This window comes from Plectropomus leopardus, chromosome 5 (genome assembly GCF_008729295.1).
Source record: "Plectropomus leopardus isolate mb chromosome 5, YSFRI_Pleo_2.0, whole genome shotgun sequence".
NCBI lineage: Eukaryota > Metazoa > Chordata > Actinopteri > Perciformes > Serranidae > Plectropomus > Plectropomus leopardus.
This window is the reverse complement of record NC_056467.1, coordinates 452,621-468,648: the sequence shown is the minus strand read 5'-3', so window position 1 is coordinate 468,648 and position 16,028 is coordinate 452,621. Positions and strand designations below refer to the sequence as shown.

Genomic DNA, 16,028 nt, shown 5'->3' with positions numbered 1-16,028 from the left:
AAAATTAGTGACGAGTCTGTGGGTACTATTTATGTAACAGCTTTTCTTCAGAAGCAACAGAGAAACAAATGATTAAAATCTGAGGGGAAGCTTGGCATCATTATCTTCTTCTCTGCGGGGGAAAGGGCACGCGCTTCTGGCCACACACGGCCAGTAACGCTGGCTGTGGTTAGATTTGAAACAGACTTCCCGCCAGAGAGGGCAGAGAAACACTTTTTTTTCTTTGCAGCTCGATCTTAAGTTACTTCTTTAAGGTCCTGCATACTCAAAACAGTCAAACGCAACTGCTGAATTGTAAGAAGAAAACAAACGTTTGTCTTGTTTAAAATATCTTTTACAAGCTGTTGATTCCAAGTTTCCTGAACTTCAGGTTTGTTTTTAAATATTGTTTACAAAGTTCTCAATTTCTTGTCTTGAAATTTAGTTTACTGATATTCAGTTATCTTTTTGTAACAAGGTTACTCAAACTTTTTAACCCCTTGAAGCCCACGCAAGCTGGTTTGATTTCTTAAAAAAAAAAAAAAAAATGCGAGATATGGCCCATAAAATGAATTTTAAAAAAAAAAGAAGAAGAAAATTACCTGAAAGTTAGCAGGGAAAACCTAAAAACTAAAACAAACAAAAACAGTACAGAAAATTAGATATATATTTTCATGTATTTCTTTGTTGGAAAACCTCGGATGTCAGTCTTTGCACATATTTGCAATTGTGATGTGTTTGTTGTTGGATCACCAACACAAGTCTAAAGTGTCCTTAAAGCTAGAGCACGCCGCTCTGCTTTGTCGTCATGGTGAGCGACGTCTTCCAGTTGATTTTGAGCGTGCTCGTCCGCCCGTCGCTGCTCCTCCGCTCAGCTTCTTGCGTTGCGGCCGGCGTGGTGCTGAACAGCCTCCTTGAGCTCAGCTGCGCCCTGAAGGCCTTGCAGAAGATGAAATAGATGAGCGGGTCCAGGCAGACGTTGAGCACCGACACCATGATGGTCAGTTCCTTCAAGTAGTAGAACGCCTGACCCCACGAACACCGCTTCCTCATGAAGGCGTAGGGAAGGCGCACCAGGTGGTACGGGACGAAGCAAATGCAGAACAGGCTCACCAGCACCAGCATGTTCCTGCGGGACTTGGTGAGAGTCTTGGAGCCGGAGGACGCCAGCTGCTTCTGCTGAGCCAGCGACAGCCTGCGGGAGGTGCTGTAGTAGAAGAAGACCAGGGAGATGAGGACGAGCAGGAAGATGGCGGCGGAGCAGGTGTGGACGATTCTGTAGAAGAGGCTGAGCTGTTTGCTGTGCAGGACGTCACAGCTCACTGTGTCAGGGACGGAGGACAATGGCTCCTGGGTGAGGAGCGACAACATGACGTAGGTGCACGTCGTGGCCAAGAGGAAAACCCAGGTCAGCGTGGCGATGATGTGGGCAGCTCGCACCGTCTGCAGGATGTGAGTTCCTAAAGGATGGACGATCTTCAGATACCTGCAGAGAGGAGAGGCCGGTAGATGAGTCACAGCCAACGCTGTCACCTGACAGCCTAAATGCCAGAAGAAAAATGGCATTGCATGTTTCTGCAAACCATTATGTAGAAAATACTATGAAATTATATGTTTAAACAATGCTGTGGATTATTTATGGTTTGATTTAGGCACCAAAAAAAAATACCTGCCTTCATGATACTATCCCAACTGAAAAAAGAGCCACCGGTCTCTAAATAATTACCATGTCTGGTGCCAGAAAAAACCTTAGAAAAAGAGCCAGAGGTTGCTAAAAAACAATTTCATGCCTAAAAATCTGTTGGAAAAACAGTTGTGGATAGCTGAAAAGCACTCATTTTTGTACCTAAAAACAGCCATAGGTTGCTAAAGTAGACACCCTTTTTTGGCGCATAAATTGCCACTGGAAAAAACAGCAGCGGGTTGCTAAAAACACCCTCGTTTAGTGTCTAAAAATTAGAAAAAAAGGGCCAGAGGTCACTAAAAACACTTATGTTTTATTCCTAAAACTGGTTATGAAAACAGCAGCAGGTTGCTAAAAAAAGCACTGATGTGTGCCTGAAAGGCAACGGGAGAAGGAGTCTCAGGTTGCTCAAAAACATCTAGTGACTAAAAGAAAAAAAATGACAGCCCCCCCCCCAAAAAAAACATAGAAGCTGCTGATCCTTAAAAATAAGAGTATTATTGTCTTTGCAGCCGTCTCAACAAGCTGCCACACCTTCAACCAAATACGACGTCACATTAGAAACCTCACTGACATTGTTTTTTTGGTTCACCAGACAAAAGTGTCAGTATGATTCTGCAGAACTCTGTTCAATTATTTTTTTGGTTCTTTTTTTGCGTCATGGGCCAAAAATTTGAATTGAAAGATATTTTATGCATCAATAAACACAAGACACACAAGGCTCCTGAAATGTTTATCTTTGCACAGTTGTGCTCGTTGCTTTGACAACATTTGTGCATCCGTACTAAGACGTGGTTAAAGTTCTCTGACCTCCACGCCACTTCCTGCACTGACTGTTGGTGCATCGTTTTAGTACAACACATGGGACATTGAGTCCGTGACCCGGCTGACGCTCAGGTGCACATTTGTCTCAGAAACTGAGAACAAATTCTTTCTGAAACAGTCATTTTTTCTGCATTCAAACAAATAAGAACAGAGCAGATAGAAAAGATGCGTTTGTATTTGTGCTGACGGACACAAAGTCATGAACAGTAGCTGTATTTATGAAATCTGCCACAGGGGGGAAGTCAGGAGGGCCGCAGCTCTGAAACCAGATGTTCTGAAATTGTTACCACAATCAGAAAGATGTGATCCACAGAGATGCAAACGGGGTGAAGAAATAAAAAAGGCTCTAGCTGCATGTGATGACTTTGGTTTCTATGGTTTCTGGCGTGTAGGACAACTTCTACAGCACTGCATCATGTTTTCTCTATTCAAAGGCCACACAGAGACCGCTGCACCGTGTTTTGTCTGCCATAGGGGCATCCAAGAGTTTTTTCTCCAGAGTGAGTATTTTCACCAACCTGTCGCTGCGTTTACAGCTGCAGTTGTGCCACCAGCCGTGAGCATTTCAGACTGACCCGTCACTGTGTTTCCAGTTGCGTTTGTGCCACCAGACATGATGTTTTTTGTTGACCCTTTGCTGTATTTCCAGTGGCATCTATGCAACCAAATGTGGGGATATTTTAATAAACCTTCACTGCATTTCTAGTGGTGTTTATGACACCAAAGACTGGTGTTTTTACACACCACTTCTTGCATTGTCAGCTGCTTTTGTGCCCCCAGATGTGGATATCAGCCAAAACATGACCTATTTTTCTAACCTTAATATTGTGGTTTTTGGGCCTAAATCTAACCCACAGCATTACTGAAACACACAGTTTCAATTAATGCTCCAAATAATGACAAACGTCATGCATCTGTAGTTTGCAGAAAAGCCCAGAAATCTATGTATATATATATTTTATTTTCTAGTACTATTTTCAGGTCATGTCCTTTGTAATTGTTATTTTTTCTTTTTCCTAATTTTGTGGTAATTTTCTTGTAACTTCTGTTCATGTAATTTCCTATTCATTTTTGGTTTTTTGCTTCTTTTCTTGCTAATTTTCAGGTAATTTTCTTGTTTATGCAAATTTTGGGGTTATTCCTTGTTAAATCTTCCCTTGTTTCTGCAAGAAATCAAACTAATTTGCTCAAGTTTCAAAGGGTTAAAATTGGGCCCAAACATTTAAAGACACACTCACACTCATAATTTGTGTTGATTTTGTTGTTTATCACTGACTCTATTTTATATTGCTTGTATTAAAGTACTGTAATTAATTGTATTACTTGTAATTTATTCATTTATTATAATTTATTGGGTTTATAACCTCTCCGCCCCTGCTTTTCTGTGTTCTTTTTAACCTGTTTTCTGTTACTGCATTTGATGGTGCAATTAAAATATTTATTTTTATTTTTTTTAACATTTATTATTTGTCATCTTATATGTTGTGACGATGCAACAACTTCAACAACCAATCGCGGGCCACACACCTCTCATCCTGTCTCATAGAAGGTCTTCAAGCCCAAATTATTATAGCTCGAGTCATAAAAATATGCCAACCTGTGGCGTTAGATTTGAACAAGTTTTACAAGACGTTCAGAATCAGAAATACTTTTTTAATCCCCAGGGAGAAATTGTGGAAATTTTACTCCCAACGAAACTTTGAACTTAAACCTTCAGGCTGCTCAGTCGCAGCGTCGACTCACAGCTGCAGCACGTTTGTCTGTACTAGAAAACCACATCCTGATGCTTTTTAAGCAAAAATCTCACATCCTCATAACAGCACGAAAACCTTCTCAGTGCAGCAGCTGAGGTCTCGTAATTATAGTCACAGTTCAAAACGTCTTTCTGTCTTATTTCATTTTGCCTTCATGTTCATCTCCAAACTGAGAGTCTGAGATATTCTGAAATGTCACAAGTTAGTCTCGCCTCACCGAGTTCTCACGATCTAAATGAAAAAAGGGAAAACTAAAACGCCCGCCGCAAAGAACGACTTCTCCTCGATATGCAAACACCTCGTGAAATTACTCCTGAAAGTGTTCAGAACTTTTTTTCATATTCAAAGTGACAAAATTAGGAAGTGGTCAACCTACCAGCCGAAGAGAACACAGAGGAAACAACAAAGTAGACCTTACAGTAAAATGCTGCGTCTGTGACCTCAATAAAACCCAGACTTATGATGCAGAGACACATCCTACCACATTCAGTTTTCAAGTTATTGCAACATTTAGTTTTGACTTCAAGTGACGTCAAACACCCACCAAAAGACATTTACATTAAAACCACAGATAATGCGCTGGCACACTGGTATCAGTCAGCGTTATGCCCAAGATAAGACAGCTCACTCTGAGTTTTATGACTCACTTTACATGCGAAAACAGATATTTCAAAAGCTGTAAACATGACTGCCTTCATACTTCAGTGCATCCTAATAGATGAAACCAGAAGGCAGAGTCAAAAGTTTCACATGACAAGAAATGATTTGAAGTGGAGGTCAGAATAACTCTGGTGGTCTGTGAGACCGTTAAATACATCTTGACATGTTTACATTACAGATTTCAGCAAAACATGAGTGATATTTTCCAAAATGTGGATAAAACACAACATCGAGCTGACTGTGTTTCCACTGAGTGATGCTGTGCGACTTCTCCTCCAGTGATAACATCCCGGTAACCATGGCGATGGATGTTCAAAACATTAGCAGCTTTATTTCTATTGCAGCCACCAAACTAGCCGTCATTATTTCCAATCCAAGGCCACGTAGGCGTGTTATGGAGCCATGGTTGAAAGGCGAACCCCTTAAACGTGGGAGCGGCCAATTATGAAGGATTTCTGGGAGATGTAGTCCACGATTTCACAGAGGAATTGTGGATTCAAAACTTCCAGATGATTCGCTCAACTTTCTCAGAGTTATGTGATGCAGTAACAGCTCTTGCAGCTCCAGCTGCATCATGAGGGAGCCAGTTCCTACCGACAAGCACATAGACACAGCATCATGTGAGCTAGAAAAGACTAAAAGGTGTTTCCATTGCAGTTTTGCAAAATATGGCTTTTTTGGATCACCTGAAAACCACCTCCCGTGAGCCTCTTTTGCAGTAAATAGGAGTTTTTCCGAAATTGTTTCCATCAGACGCAATTTTAATTTGTGCAATTTAACGGTTAATGGAAACCTGCCGAGCAAGCAGCATGGAGGCCAGTGAAAATGTTACGGTAGTTATTTCTCTCTCAAACTCTGGGAAATCTAAATTTGGATCGCTGTTTCGGCGCTGCTTGAAGAGACACGTACTATTTTGTGGTTGCCCCATAGTTGCGTGTCATTGGCAAAGGGGCTACAATCAGCATTTTCACCCAGTTGTTTATTTCCATTGAAGCTGATCGGAGCCACAAAATACCCATGACAAGTGCAGAGTCATTTGACGCAGGTGTGAATGCCAGTGGTAACCTTTCCCATTACATTAACGATGTGAGCAGGTGTTAGTGTTTTTATTATTATTATTTTTATTTTTTTTTCGCAGTGGGAAAGGGGCCTCGAGAATTGTTTCAATCTGAAATTTAAACTCTTGGTAAAAAGAGACGCTTAACTTTTTGTTTAGATGCTCGTCACAGAGTCATTTTGAAATCAAAACCACAATGAACATTTTACTAACCAGGTAGCTCCTCTACCTTCCCTTATTGCGGTCCAGCTCAGTCCTACCTGTTGGCGGCGATGTAACCCATGAACAGGATGCTGGCGTACATGTTCAGGTAGAAGGCGGAGGCACCAAAGTTGCAGTAGACCCGGCGGATGGAGACGGAGCTGCTGGCGTAGTTGATGATTCGGAGGGGCAGGCAGAGGCTGATGAGGAAGTCGGAGGCCGCCAGGTTCTTCAGGTAGACGGTCACGCTGCTGGAAACCTGCTGCTGAGCTTGGCAGAAGTAAACCTTCAGGGTGAAGCCGTTCAGGAGCAAACCCACCTGCAGAGGACGCAGCAAACTTTTGAAATTTTGCAAAAACAGAAATGTGAATGAGGTTAAATTCTGCAACCCAACCTCCAGAAAAAATATTGTCATAAAATGTTTCTGCAAAGTGCAGATACGTTACATTTCAACGTTATTTTGCAGCAGATAAAGACAATTTCGGTAACACTGTGGTTAACCCTTTGAAACCCGTGATCGTAAAAGAATGATATAAATCTGAGTGAAATGTTTTTGGTACGACTGTGTTCACGCATACATACTGTGGTCTCAGATTTGCATCTTAAATGTATTTATCAAACTAAGGACAACTGAGGTACATCGAGTTTTGGCTGCTGCTCTTTCAAAAACATGAGAAGAAGTCAATGAGCAGCTTCAGAGGAAATGACAGAATTTAGCAAAAAATAAGTAAAAAGTTACAAGAAAACAAACCAAAAAAAACACAAACATGACAAGAGAGCTGAAGAGAATACAAAAGAATTAAAAAGTTTTTCTGTAACATAGTTTTCACATATACAATTATAATAATTAGTAAAAAGTACAGATAAAGTACCTGAAAATTTGCACACAAAAAAAGAACAAACAAAAATAAAAAAGTAAAAACAGAGAAATGACCCAGATAAATCAAAATTAAAATGATTCTGGAAAATAATTTGTAGTTATGGTTATTAGAAGTTTACTGAATTTTTTTTCCCCTCGCTTTAAATAAATAAATAAATCTACTAATTTCTCATATTTCTTTCCAAGATGTTTTTAACCTTTTTCCCTTATTTTTGAAAGAAATCAAACAAAATTGTGATTCAAAGGTTAAAACAATTTTGAGATAGTTTTGATAGATGCAGGTTTCAAGGGGTTAAAGGTAGTGTGTTTTGACATTTGGGTCCGTTCTTAAAGAAATTACGCCGAGAAATAATATTGTTTTTTTGGACAGAGAAAGAGGCTCACCAGGAACAAAAGTGCGTAGACCAGCAGGAAGAAGGTGTTGGCCGAAGTGTCGATCTGATCGCAGAGAGTCGAAGCGTTGGCGTTCGTCAGACTGGACGCCGCCGACTCGTTGAAGGACAGAGTTGCCCCGGCGCCTCCGAGGTGACTCATGGTGCTGGATGTTCTGAGAGAGTTGAACCCAAACTAATTATGTTTTTCCGTGTTGCAGCATCATGTCTGAGTACAGAACTGATTAAAGCAGAAGGGGAAGTGACAGACACCACGGCAGCAGAGGAAACCTCAACACAACAGCACGAACGCCAAAATAACTCAACAGATAACCAGAACAGCTCGACCGATCAGACATCTAAATCTGACCTGTCTGGTGTCATGAGTCACGTGATAAACCACGGCACAAATTCAGCCTCACGTTGGTCTCCAGCCGATCTGAAGGCTCTGCCGTCTGTCCCAGTCACCTGACCGCCTTCTCACCTGTTTCCACTTTCCCTGAAGCACCGACTCACGTCCTCTCTGCCACACGTCCCCTGTTACCTGTTCCTGTCTGCACCTGCTCACGTGTCGTAACGTCCTGGATTTGTTTTGGGCTGTTTGAACTCCAACCTGTCGCCAACCTGTAAGTCTCTTTCTTTATTGTTACCTTTCGTAATAATCCTGCCTTTAGTTTTGTCTGCTTTGAGTCCTCCTCCCTCTGTTACCTGAATTCACCAACATGACACTCAAATATCCAAACACAAATACGGACATTTTAAGGTGAATTATTGTTACTTAAGGACTTTAAGATTCTGTGAAACACGACAATTAGGTTATAAATAATATCGCATCATCACAAAAGAAAAGCCTGGATTTCCTTGCGTTTATCCGGCTGGTTCCCATTTTCCACGAGCACCCAACACAAGTTTTTGACCTACGTTTCATTTTAGCCCACAGAGCAATCAGCCACCTCTCTCTTTTTAGAAGTAATTGCATTTTGAGGTGATAAATTGTTCTCTAAGAACTTACATTATTTATTTTCCTGACTTGTTTCTGCAGAACAAAAACTAAACAAGCGTTCTCAAAAACAGGATTATTAGGTTTCAAATAACAGCACATCATCTGCAAAGAAACGTATATTAAATTAGCATTTTTAGTGATTTAGCCACTATATTAAAAGGCTTTTTAATTTTATTCCTCCTCAATTCCCCCTTTTGTCAACATTGACATTTTTGTAATACTTTTGTACTTTAACTTATGGTACTGTAAGCACACTAAGATGAGAAAACATGGTTACTTTTACTGCTGACACTTAAACAACATGAGGCTGAGAAAAAATGTGTACTTTTATTGCTGATACTTTAATACAAAGCTAGTAAAACTTCTCAACTTTGTGCAAAGTATTGGCAGTAAAAGTAGAAAAGAAGTTAAAGTACAGAATACTTGTGTACTTTTATTGCTGAGAATATAACTGCATGAAGATTAAAATACTTCTGTACTTTTACTTCTGGTTCTTAAGCTCAATAAAGCTCAGAATACTTGATTACTTTTACCTCTGATATTAAAGTACACAAACCTGAAAATACTTTTCCATTTTTATTGCCAATACTTAATTATTTTTGTACTTTTTACTGCTGATAAATTAAGTGCACATATCTGAGAAAATGTTGGTACTTTTTATTGTTGATATGTTGTACTTTTACTTAAGTGGGATTTTTACGTTGTTATATTAATACTTTTACTTCAATAAATAATGAAAGTTCTTCTTCCAAACTAACATTTGTAAGCACAACAGATAAACAGGCTCAGTTTACAAACACAAAGATGTAAATTTACCAGCTCATAAATACAACAATAATAGTGCAGTAAAAGTACAAAGAAGAGAGTACCTGCAGTACTCACCTGCCTGTCAGTGTGAATCTCTGATGAGAAAAACAGTTTGACTTCCTTCTTTGGACGTAGAGGAAGACTGATGTGGTTTAAACTGCTGTACTGATGCTCTGTGTAACACACACACACACACACACACACACACGCACACCCCCCACACACACACACCCCCCCCCCCCCCCCACACACACACACACACCACACCCACCCCCACCACCCCCCACACCACCCCACACACCCCCCCCACACACCCCCCCCCACCCCCCCCCCACACACACACCCCCCCCCACACACCCACACCCCCCCCCACACACACACCCACCCACACCCACACACACCACACCCCCCCCCACACACACACCCACACACACACACACCCACCCCACCCCACACACACACACACCCCACCCCCCCCCCCCCCCACACCCCCCCACCCCCACACACACACCCCCCCACACACACACCCCCCACACACCACACCCACCCCACACACACACACCCCCCCCACCCACCACACACCCACCCCCCCCCCCACACACACACACACCCCCACCCCACCCCACCCACACACACACACACACACACCCCCACACACACACACACCCACACACCACACACACCACCCACACACACACACACACACACACACACACACACACACACACACACACACACACACACACACACACATTTTAAAAAAAAAAAACACCAACCAATGACTTGATCAAACACAAAAACAAAAAAATGAAACAAAATGATGATGACAACATGAAAAAAACATTGATGATGACACAACACAATGATGATGAATGACAATGATGAAATGATGATGTCCACACACGGCATCCAACAAAAGTGAACTTTGCTGATGCAAACCAAACAGAAAACAAAAAAAAAATGAACACAAAAAAACCACATTAAGAAAACTTAACAATAAAAAAAAAACAAATGAACACAAAAAAACACACATTTAATTGGCTGTTTTTTACAGTTATGAAACATTTACAAATCAATGTGTTATGAAACAAACACATGAAAAAATTTTGTAAAAAAAAAAATGTCTTTGTTGTGTGTTTTAGTGTCAAAAAACTGTTTGTTTTTATTTTTACAAAAAAAAAAACAAACATTTTTTTCAGTTACACACAAAATTTCAAATGTCATGGGACAAACAAACAAACAAAAAAATTAAAAAAAAAAAACAAAAAAAAATGTCAAAAATTTTCAACACAGAATCAAATCAGTAAAAAAACTGGAGACCAAAAACATTGTTTTTGTTTTTTTTATTATAGAGATAATTGATTATATTTGATGTTCATATAAAAAAAAAAAATAAAAAAAAAAATTTTAAAATTACTGACAACATAAACAGTTACTAAATGCAAACAAAGTACACTGTAAAAACTCCTGTCACATGTAAAAAAAAAATGTAAAAAAAAAATTGAAAAAAAAAAAAATTTAATGTTCATAACAAAGCAAAATTTTTTCAAAACATCCAGATGATCAAAAAAAAGCTGAGGTCAAAGCAATGTTGACAATGACCATGAAAAAAGCAGAGCGCCACCTGAGTGTCAGGCTGCAAACATTCACACACACACAACACTCAAAAACAACACACACACACACACAACAACAAAATAAAAAGGTAATACACATCACACACAGGGTCAAAGGTCAAAACTGACAGACACACAAAAAACACAAAAAATTCAAAAACTTTTTGAAAAAAAATTTTTTTTGATTATCATTAAAAAAAAAAAAAATGTGTTTATTTTTATAGATCTTTCCCAGCTTACATTTCACCTCACACACACACATTAAATTTTAAATTTTTTCAACAAAGAACACAATTAAACAAAAATATAACATCAACACTCTGATGCACCTGTTTGTTGTTGTTCTCTGTTGTCTGTCTCTCTTCTGAACTCTGTCTGTCTCTGAACTCTGTCTCTCTCTCTCTGTCTTGTCTCTCTGTCTCTCACTCTTGTCTTTTGTGTGTCTTTTGAAAGTTTTCAAAAAAATGTCTGGTTTTCAGTGTTTCAGTGTTCTGTGACAAAATCACACAGTGACAATGTCAGAACAGTGAGAGTCAAAATGAAAGTCGTGCATATTAACTGTGAAAAAACTGAGAGCTGAAATTACACTGGTCAGTCAGTGTGATCACTTCACCACACAGTCACACTGACACAGCACAGCACAACAGTAAAGCTGCAGAGACCAAATCTCACAACATGTTGAAGAGGTGGACATTTAGAAAACTGAAAAGTTTGTGAACTGAAAGTACTTTAACACTATTTTACATTTGACTGACACACACTGATCATGAACATCCCTGACAATAACTGCACACTGCACACAATACTCTCCTGCGTCCTCAAAGTCAGAGAGACATTAGAGACAAACAAACTCCTGTGAAAAAACTTCACCACTGACTGACAGCTCACTCTGCTCAGAACTCTGACTCAAAAATGTACTTAAAAACTCTGCCTTCTTTCAACAAAAACTTTGAAAAAACAGAACCAAACATGACCGCTGACCCTGTTTGATCTTTGCATGTGAGAGTGACAGTTTTCTCCCTCTGAGAAGAGCTCGACAGCAGGAGGACCAAACATTTCAAATTTTGACACACAAACAGCAGATACCTTTTCACACTGAAACACACATTTGAGTCAGTACCAAACTGTGTGATCTAACAACAAAATGAAAAGTGTTGAAAACAGTAGTTTTGTCAGTCAAGTACTGGACTGACAGTCTGGTTTGTCAAAATTTGTTTTTAGTGTTGTTTTTTTAACTTTATTGGCGGCTGATCATCACTGAAATCAGTGAGAGTGCACGTCTTAGCACAGCCACATGTGGTCCTCTGAGTCCGTAGAACTCATTTCTGTACACACAGACTTTACCCTACAAGTAACTGCTGACACACTGCTGCTGCTGTCATCCTCAGACAGCTGAAACTCTGTCTTGGCTGTTGTTGTGAAGTTAAAAAAACAAGATCTGATGTGTTTTTTCACCACTTGGTATCTTCCTCCATCCTCGTTCCATCACTGATGTCTCATTGTCCCCAAAAAAAAACTACCATCCACAGTTTGTTTTAAAAAAACTGAAAGTCACTTTGAACCACAGGAGTCAGTCCTGATGGTCAGTCACTCCACAACAACAGACTCTCCCCAAACAGTTCACATTTGTTTCAACTTTCAGTGTGTTTTCATGTCATAAAAATATCAACATCTTCCATCCAACATGACTGTGACTCACAGACTGTACACATGTGACTGGTGACATTGTGCAAAAACACTCTGCACGTCAGGTCCAACACACCTCTCTGGTACGGGCCAGTCTGAGTCAAAAAACTGTGTGTGTAAGTGAAGAAAACACACTGTGTCAGTTGCATGAAACTGTTGACACGAGTTGACAGTCAAGAGTCGTCTCGACACTTCAAAACTGAACAGGAGTTTTGGTGACCAGAACAGTCAGAAACAGTTTTGTTCAGAGGTGTTCAGCAAACAGCTTCTCACACAACACCACAAACCTGAGATCAGGCAGGAGTCTGCCTCCTCGGGGAGACTGAAGCAGTAAGAAGTCCCGTTCCCAATGCTGACAAGTTGTTTGTGTGAAAAAATGATGTGAAAAACAGAAAAAAGCAGACAGGGAAAGAGACAGACTGCAGCATTCTGATGCTCCACAAGGTCTCCGTCAGGGTGAATTTTCTGCCAAAAAAACTTCCTGACCCCTGTCATGAGCTCCAGTGTCAGCCCTCATCAGCAGAAAAAAAGCTCTGCTCATTCTGAACATCAAATCACGTCTTTAAACATCTCATCAGGAAAAACTTTGACTGAAACTTCGACTCTCTAGGCAGGCAAGCTGTGTCCTCCCAACACACGTCTCTAAAACCACTGAGGCACTCGTGTCTTCAAACTTATTTAAGAATGTGGAAAAAAACAGAGACAGACAGACAGACAGAGACAGAAAAATGTTTTTGAATTTTGATTTCAGTTGTAGAGACAGAGTTTCAAGAAAATCGTCAAGTCCTCTGAGCTTCCCTCTGGTCCCAACCCCAAAATAAGGTTGTTTGGGCAGCAGTGATCAGTCACATCTTATTAACAGTCCAATCACAGTTTGTCAGAACGTCCTTTAACTGTCAGACAAAAATCTTTGACCAATGTTCTCCAAAAAACTCCACTCACACTGACCTTTCAGCTCTAAACATATGTGACTCCACAGTGCAAACCATGTCAGTGCCTGAGTACCTGTCTGTGTCTTTTCAAACATGAGAAAGTCCTCAGAAAAGAGACTGACACAGAACATTAAGAAATGAAAACTCACAGAATCTGACTTTTTAAAAACAGGTAGAAAGTTTTTGTATGTCAGTTTCGTAAAAAAAACACAAAAAACAGGTTATCAGTCATCAACTTTATCACAACACAGAGACAAACTGAGTCATCATGAATGACAGAAGTGTGTGAACTGTGGACAACAAGACAGTGAGTGAACACTGTTTACATTTCTGACTAAAAACTAACACAGGTCTCTAAGCTGAGGATTACCAGCTGAAACAAATCATGTGAGTCACTGTTAAAATCACATCAAGTCAGTCACACAGTATATAGCCCATTATCACAAAACATGGTTTGCCTCAGAGGGCTTTACAGTGTACGACATCCCTCTGCCCTTAGACCCACACATCACCCAAGGAAAAACTCCCCAAAAAAACCCCTGTAACGGGGAAAAAAAAAAAAAAAACCTCAGGAAGAAAAAAGTAGAGGATGTGAGGGATCCCTCTTCCAGGACGGACAGACGAGCAATAGAGTCGTAAACAAAAAAATGAAATACAATCATGGCAAAAAAAAGGAAAGAGAGAGAGAAAAAAGAGAGAGGGGGGAGAAAAGGGGAGAAGAAAGGGGGGGGGGGGGAGGACAGCAATAATAGAAACAGATGCATGTCATATTATTAATAATTGATAGGTGTGAAATTAGTAAAATGCTCTCTATGATGATGTGATGATGATGATGATGAACAGTCTCATGCATATGTTGAAAGAAATGAGGTGTCCAAAGGCAAGATCAGAGCATCGGCGCAACATGCAGGACCAGACCACAATCAGACAGGTCGAGCGGGGGGGGGTAATCAGTACAGCCAGCAGCACAGCACACACCAAAGGCAGGGTCACAGCAGGGCAGCACAGCACAGCTCAGCACTACACGGTCAGACAGTCAAGGTTACGGCCAGGATCCAGGGAAAACTAGGAAACAAGGGAGCAGGAAACGAAGGGCAGTCGAGAGGCAACAGGATTAACAACGTAGTGCAGTTTTCACACAGACCCAGGCTCTGTAATCGCGAGCCCCAGGTAGTGAGAGTAAAACACATGCTGCTAGACAAAAGGAAGCTAAACAAGAGGCAAGCTGCAGCACATGCAGTTAATGCAACACTTGACAGACATGCATGATGATTCAGATGAACGGCATTGAGAGAAGGAGAAGGAGCTCAGCAGCTATCAGAGGAAGTCCCCCGGCAGGTTAAACCTATGTCAGCCTAACTATGGGCTGGTCCAGGCAGCCCTGAGCCAGCCCTAATTATAAGCTTTATCAAAGAGGAAGGTCTTAAGTCTAAAACCTTAAAAGTTGAAACGGTGTCTGCCTCCCTGACCGAAAATGGAAGATGGTTCCATAGGAGAGGAGAGCATGGTAGCTGAAGGCTCTGGTTCCTAACCTACTTTTTGGAAAACCTTTGGGAACCACAAGTAAACCTGCGTTTTCAGAGCGCAGTGATCTTGAGGGTTTGGAAGGAACTATGAGCTGTGACAGATAGGATAGACAGAGCCTGACCATTTAGAGCTTTGTAAGTAAGGAGGAGATTTTAAATTCAATCCTGGATTTCACACAGGGGAGCCAGTGCAGAGAAGCAGAGAAAAAAGGAGAAACAAAAAATTTTATGATCAAAATGAAGCTTTTTCAGTTAAAACACAGCAGCAGCAGCGTTCAGCACCAGTTGGAGAGACCTAAGAGATTTGTTTGGGGAAACAAAAAATAGGGGAGTTACAGTAATCCAGCCTAGAGGTGACAAATGCATGTACTAATTTTTTTGCATCTGTTTGGGACAGAGATATGTCTAATTTTTTTGCATGTTACGCAAGTGAAAGAAAAGAAAGTCAAGACGTCCTTGAAGTTTGTTTTATATGGAAAGGAAAAAGATAAAAAAAGTCATAAATGATAAAAGGTCCAACTTCCTTACAGTTGTGCTAGAGGCCAAGGTAATGCCATAATAGAGAAAATTGTTGGAAAAGGAGCTTCTTGAGGTGTTTTGGGCCAAGAACAAAACTTCAGTTTTGTCTGAATTCAGACATCAGGAAATTACAGGCTCATCCAGGCTTTTACATCAATGAGAAGACAAAAAGTCAGATAGCATTTGACAGTTTCATCAAAGTTTCATAAAGATATAAACAAAAGAGTATCATCAGAGATAATAATGAAAAAATGTTTTTATAAAGAACTAATTATGTTGCCTAGAGATTGTATATAAAAGTGAAAAAAAACAGAGTTGACAAGAGTTGACTCAGAAAAGAGAAGCTGAAAAAAGATTTGGAGAGATGAGCAGAGACAGTTGACAACAGAAGTTTGAGACAAAAATTACATTTGAAACAGATGAAAAAATTGAAACAGACAAATCACAGATGACTTAAAAGAAAGTGACAGTTTTTTAAGAACAATTTTAAGAGAGAAAGTTCAGTCAAAGCAGTTGCATTTGATGTTT

The 16,028-nt window shown here is 40.3% G+C and overlaps 1 pseudogene; it reads right to left on the bottom strand.

Annotated features, from left to right (window-relative positions):
• Nucleotides 1-593: 593 nt before the first annotated feature.
• Nucleotides 594-9,327, bottom strand: LOC121942826 (annotated as a pseudogene).
• Between the last annotated feature and the right edge of the window lie 6,701 nt (nt 9,328-16,028).